At 45.6% G+C, this 6,374-nt stretch overlaps 1 long non-coding RNA gene across 1 annotated transcript; it reads right to left on the bottom strand.

Annotated features, from left to right (window-relative positions):
- Positions 1–259: 259 nt before the first annotated feature.
- LOC142826692 (uncharacterized) lies at positions 260–2,644 on the bottom strand. The gene is made up of 2 exons (XR_012900895.2): positions 2,529–2,644; positions 260–460 (listed from the first exon to the last, which is right to left on the bottom strand). It is a non-coding gene; the product is annotated as an uncharacterized LOC142826692 (long non-coding RNA).
- Between the last annotated feature and the right edge of the window lie 3,730 nt (positions 2,645–6,374).

The raw sequence follows: 6,374 nt of genomic DNA, 5'->3' as shown, positions 1-6,374 counted from the left end.
CTATTTGGAAGAGAAAACATGACAACATGGAATAAATAGGAGGCATGTGATGAATAAGACGTATCATTTTCCGCTCTCTATTCACAAATATTTCAAACATCTGGGCACCTTTATGTAGCCAGACTGCTACTGAAATGTTTTCTCCAAAAATATGGAACTTGCTTCCAAATTACCCTACCCCCTGGGCTCACATCAGATAAAATTCAGCTCCTCTACCAATACCAGACTTTCTATAAATTAAAGTCTTACAGCTTCAAAGTCCAGTAGCTCATGGCCCTGCAGGAGCCATTTATAACATTACAAATTAGAGCTGTGACATTTTTAAGTCGGGGGAAAGCTATTTTAGGTTCGCTAAAGAAGTCAGACAGTTGAAGTCAAAGGCCAACATTTTCAAAGGAGAAGTAGCCTGATTTCTGGAGGTACTAGGCAGCTGCCGCTCAGTTTTGTATGCTCATCACCTCTGGAAAAAAAAACAGGATAAATCTATATTTAGATATCTCAAGTAAAAATAAGACCAGTGCTCCAATTACACAAGAAGCAGGAGAAGACTGATGCTAATTTTAGGGGCTATGCCACTTTTGACATTCAAAATCAATGGGGGCCTGGTTTTGGACCCCTTCCTTCTCCCTGCATGACCCACAGAAGAGACAGATGCCACCGCTCTATAGGAGTGAAGGGAGAATCAGGTTGCAGTGAGAGGATGGGTCATGGACAGAGGGGGAGGCTGCCAAAGTAATCAGAGCCCAGGTGCTATATATCTGTTAGTTCACCCAACCATCTCCTGTCTGCGCTTGGTGCTTCACTGGCAGAAAAAAAGCTCTGGTGCCCTGATGGAGAGAAGCCCATTCATCAAAGCTGGAAGCCAGAGATTCTGCCCAGTGCCCTGGCCAATTGCACCTCAGATTAGCACAAACCCACTGTGGCCCATTATGCCTGCTTCTCTGCTGGTAGCTCTCTGGGGAAAGAGATGGGACAAGGGGTCAGGGGTCAGAGGATCCAGGGCAAGCTGGAGGGTTGGGACCAGGGGAACATATGAGGGGAGAAAGGGCAGAGAATGGGAGCTGTCACCACAGAAGACTCAGAGAATGAGGGGGACAAAGACCTAGCTCTGCACCTTTTAGAAGCTCCAAGCTGGGGAGAAGAGTCTATAGGATGGGTGGGGGGAGTCAGAGTGAAATGGGGGACAAAGACTGTGGGGCCAGGCTAGGAAAGCAGAGGGGGTGTTAGATGCAGTGGGAGGCAGAAGAGCAGGGGAGTTAGAGGCTGTTGGGTGGATGCAGAAGGCTGGGGCAAGGTGTGGAGGCGGAAACAATAGGTGGGAACTGAGGCAGAAGAATAAGGGGAGTGGCAGGTAGGAATGGTGCTGACATGGGTGCTGAAGAGTGAGTTAGTAGTGAGGGGAGAAGGCAGAGAGAAGGTGGGGGGCTAACAAGTAAGGAGATGGGAGAAGATATGTGTAGGGCAGAGAGGACAATTAGGGATAGGAGAGGCAGGAGCAGACAAAAGGGTTAAGCAGTAGGGACAGACAGGAAGAGTTAGGGGTATGGGAGCAAGTAGAAGAAGAGGGAAGACAGCACAGAGGATGCTAGCACAGGAAAACTGGCCAAAAAGTACCCTGGCACCTCACTCTGCAGAGTCTCAGGACTGTGTGCATTCAATACGCGTTGACTTCTTCCCCTCACCCCAACCCTATAATTCAAGCACTGTTTGAGTAATTTTGAAGGGACCCAGTTTTCAGGGGATGGATGCTCAACACTATCTAAAAATCAAACCCCTATGAGCTATCCAACTAGGGACACTGAAACATTGAGGCATTTCAAAACCAGTGGTCTCTAGAAAGTGAGACCAAGATTGAGAATGTAACATTGAAAGTTTGGTAGTGGTTTTGACAGAAATTGCTATTTCCTATAATATTCTGGTCAAGTCATGTTGAATTAAGTTTAAATATCTTAGGAGCTCGTTGTATTAAAAATGCAAATATTTATTATTGTGGGATTGTATGTAGTGTCTCTAGGAAGGAAACAAACGTAAATCTTGGGAAATATTATGAGCTTCAGAGGCCTCTTTGAAACAATGCACCAAATGAAATTACAATGGATTCCCAGGAAATACTTGGAAAGACATGCTGAAACAAAAGACAGAACTATGTAACACTTTAAAGACTAACAAGATGGTTTATTAGGTGATGAGGTTTCGTGGGCCAGACCCACTTCCTCCCCTATTATCACCCTTAGGTCATTACCTCACAGACACTAACCTTCCCTCCTCTCCCCCACTCTGTTCTAAAATTTGATTTGTCAATTTCACATGCGTTCATTTTTTTGATTGTATCACTTTGGTATATATGGTTGTGCCTATTTCCTTCCACAATTTGATCTGAGGAAGTGGGTCTGGCCCACAAAAGCTCATCACCTAATAAACCATCTTGTTAGTCTTTAAAGTGCTACATAGTCCTGACTTTTGTTTCAGCTACACCAGACTAACACGGCTACATCTCTATTACTATTGGAAAGACATGAACTCCTCACCTCTGGAGCCAACCTTTTGAAGCTGTACCCTGAAGGGAAAGCCTTTCTCTGTCGATCACCTATTACATATGGACAAGACCAGAGGCCCAAACTGGATAAAATAATGATTCAGATTCACAGGCATGCTTATTGTGAGCCTACTCCATTATGAACTCATAGCCACAGCCATTGGTTGGATGAATATAAGCAAACAACTCAGGTGAGCAGGAACAAGATTAGAAAGGCAAAGGCAGAAAATGAGCTCACACTAGCCAGAGACATAAAGGATAACAAGAAGACCTAATATATTTATAGAAGAAGCAACAGGAAGGCCAAGGGCAGGGTAGGCCCATTGCTCAGTGAAGAGGGAGAACCGGGAAACCTGGAAATGGCAGACTTCTTTGTTTCAGTCTTCACCAAGAAGTTTGATGAAGGGATGCCTAACATAGTGAATGCTAGTAGAGATGGGGTAGGTTTAGAAGTTAAAATACAAAAAAAGAACAAGTTAAAATTACTTAGAAAAGTTGGATATCTTCAAGTCACCAGGGCCTGATGAAATGCATCCTAGAATACTCAAGGAGCTGATAGAGGAGGTATCTTTGGCTATTGTCTTTGAAAAATCATGGAAGTCAGGAGAGATTCTAGAGGACTGGAAAAGGGCAAATATAGTGCCCATCTATAAAAGAGGAAATAAGAATAACCCAGAAAACCACAGACCAGTCAGTTTAACTTGTGTGCCAGGGAAGACAATGGAGTAAATAATTAAAGAATTCATCTGCAAACATCTGGAAGATAAGAAGATGATAAGTAATAGCCAGTATGCATTTGTAAAGAGCAAGTCATGTCAGATGAATGTGATAGCTTTCTTTGATAGGATAACAAGCCTTGTGGATAAGGGAGAAGCAGTGGATGTGGTACACCTAGAATTTAGTAAGGCATTTGACACAGTTTCACATGACCTTCTTATCAATAAATTAGGGAAATGCAATCTAGATGGGACTACCATAAGGTGGGTGAATAACTGGCTGGATAACTATTCTCAGGGTATGTCTACACTACAAAGTTAGTTCGAACTAACTTTAATAGGCGCTACACTAGCGCTCCGCTAGTTCAAATTTAAGCGCTTAGTTCGAACTAGGAAAACCTCATTTTACGAGGATTAAGCCTAGTTCGAACTAGCTAGTTCGAATTAAGGGGTGTGTAGCCCCTTAATTCGAACTAGTGGGAGGCTAGCCCTCCCCAGCTTTCCCTGGTGGCCACTCTGGCCAACACCATGGAAACTCGTGTGCCCCCCCTCCCAGCCCCGGAGCCCTTAAAGGGGCACGGGCTGGCTACGGTGCCCGTGCCAGGTGCAAGCCTGCCAGCACCCAGCCAGCAGACCCTGCACCTGGCACGGCTCGAGCCAGCCACCTGCTGCCCCCCAGCCCTCCCCCTCTTCCCGGGACCAGGCTGGCGGCTCCTGGGAGCTTGCCCGGGACCGTAAGAGGCGGGCACCCTCCTGGGCTAGTGCGGACATCGTGGATCTCGTCCACGACCTCTGCACTAGGCACAGGAAAGTGGCCGGCTAGGGCAGGAGAGCTGCCAGCCTGGCCACTCAGGAGCAGGTTTGCATGAAAATCAAGGTGGTCCAGTGAGACCCCCGACCCTGAGCCCTGAGCTTACAATGGCCGTACTGGGTCAGACCAAAGGTCCATCTAGCCCAGTAGCCTGTCTGCTGACAGCGGCCGACCCTAGGGACCCTGGAGTGGATGGACTGAAGACAGTGACCAAGCCATTTGTCTCATGCCATCCCTCTCCAGCCTTCCACAAACCTTGGGCAGGGATACCACTCCTACCCCCTGGCTAATAGCACTGCATGGACCCAACCTCCATGACTTGATCTCACTTCCCTTTAAACTCTGTTCTAGTTCTAGCCTTCACAGCCTCCTGCAGCAAGGAGTTCCACAGGTTGACTCTTTGCTTTGTGAAGAACAACTTTCTGTTACTAGTTTGAAGCCTGCTACCCATTCCTTTCCTTTGGTGTCCTCTAGTCCTTCTTTATGGGAACTAATGAAGAACTTTTCTGTATGCACTGTCTCCACCCAACTCCTGCTTTTAGAGACCTCTATTCTGTCCCCCCGGGCAATCCAAGCCAGGACTGCTTTGCAAGCGGGGCACCCCTGAGAACTGTCTGTCCGAGGTGGGGGTCGGGACCCTTTAAGCACAGCCCTCGGCTAGCCTGAGACAGCATCTCCACGCTCTAAGTCCTCCTCTGATGCCCTGCCGGCACTGCTTCCGGCCATCCTTAAGCCTGGTTCAGGGTCCACTTAATGTGGACATGCTAGTTTGAATTAGCAAAATGCTAATTCAAACTAGTTTTTTAGTCTGGATCCGTTAGTTCGAATTAGCTTAGTTCGAATTAACTAATTCGAACTAAATTAGTTCGAATTAACGTTGTAGTGTAGACGTACCCTCAGAGAGTAGTTATGAATGGTTCACAGTCATGCTGGAAGGGCATAACAAGTGGGGTTCCACAGGAGTTTGTTTTGGGTCCGGTTCGGTTCAATATTTTCGTCAATGATTTTGATGATGGCATAGAGAGTATGCTTATTCTGTTTGCAGATGATACCAAGCTGGGAGAGGTGGCAAGCACTTTGGAGGATAGGGTCATAATTCAAAATGATCTGGATGAACAGGACAAATGATCTGAGGTAAATAGGATGAATTTAATAAGGACAAATGCAAAGTACCCCATTTAGGAAGGAATAATCCATTTCACATATACAAAATGGGAAGCGACTACTCATTCCACGAGGAGTAACGGTAGTTCAAACTAGGAAGCCTAGTTCGAACTACCTAGTTCATGCCCCGTGTAGCCACGCTGCACGGGGTTCGAACCAGCGGGGTTTTAAAAATGGCGGCGCCCCGCTTATGCAAATGAAGCCCGGGAAATTCAAATCCCGGGCTTCATTTGCAAGTGCGGTATGCCTACATTACCCCGCTAGTTCGAACTAGCGGGGTAGTGTAGACATACCCAGAGTGATTAAACACTGGAATAAATTGCCTGGGGAAGTTGAGGAATCTCCATCAATGGAGGTATTTAAAAGCAGATAGGATAGACATCTGTCAGCAATGATCTAGATGGTGCTTGGTCCTGCTGTAAGGGCAGGGGATGGACTTGATGATCTCTCAAGGTCCCTTCCAGTTCGAATATTCTATGATTCTATGAAAAGGGCCATTTGCTGTCCAAAGCCCTTGTTGGAGTCAGGGATGATGTCTGGTTATTAACAGGCACATAGATTCTTATGTTTTAATATGTCTTCTCTGTAGTGCTTTTGCCTTAAGAATAAATCTGCTTCCTTAGAAAGAGCTGGATGGTAAGTTAGCTGTGGGTAATTATTCTCTTTATAGCCTTCAAAGAGGCAGAAAGCACAGAACAGGCCTGTTTACACAACGTGCATATCCAAGGAACTTTGCAATCTGGAAAAGGCCTGGTAATCATGAAGAGACATGGGTGCCAAAGCCGGAGAGCAGGTGCCCTTGCTAGAACACAGAAGAGGAATACAAATGTAATTGCCGTGAACTCAGATGGCAACCAATACTCCTGACTTTAGAGGCAGACAGATGCAAGTCTCACTAACATTTTAACATCTTTACAGAAAACTTAATGTTACTAAAATAATTTCTGTAACACATAACAATTACAGAATACCTACTTGAGTAACATGGTATAAGTTTTTATCAGCACTCATTTGAAATAATTGGGTTGTCACTCTTGAGAACTGTATCCTAAACACTAAATATAACATTAATGTATTACACTGTGACCAAAGACTGCAACATGCTTACATAGGGTAGGGGTATTCTTCACAATTTGACTTCCCAGGG

This window comes from Pelodiscus sinensis, chromosome 2 (genome assembly GCF_052426305.1).
Source record: "Pelodiscus sinensis isolate ZL-2025 chromosome 2, ASM5242630v1, whole genome shotgun sequence".
Classification (NCBI taxonomy): domain Eukaryota; kingdom Metazoa; phylum Chordata; order Testudines; family Trionychidae; genus Pelodiscus; species Pelodiscus sinensis.
Note: the sequence above shows the minus strand (reverse complement) of the source record. Positions and strands in the feature narration are given on the sequence as shown.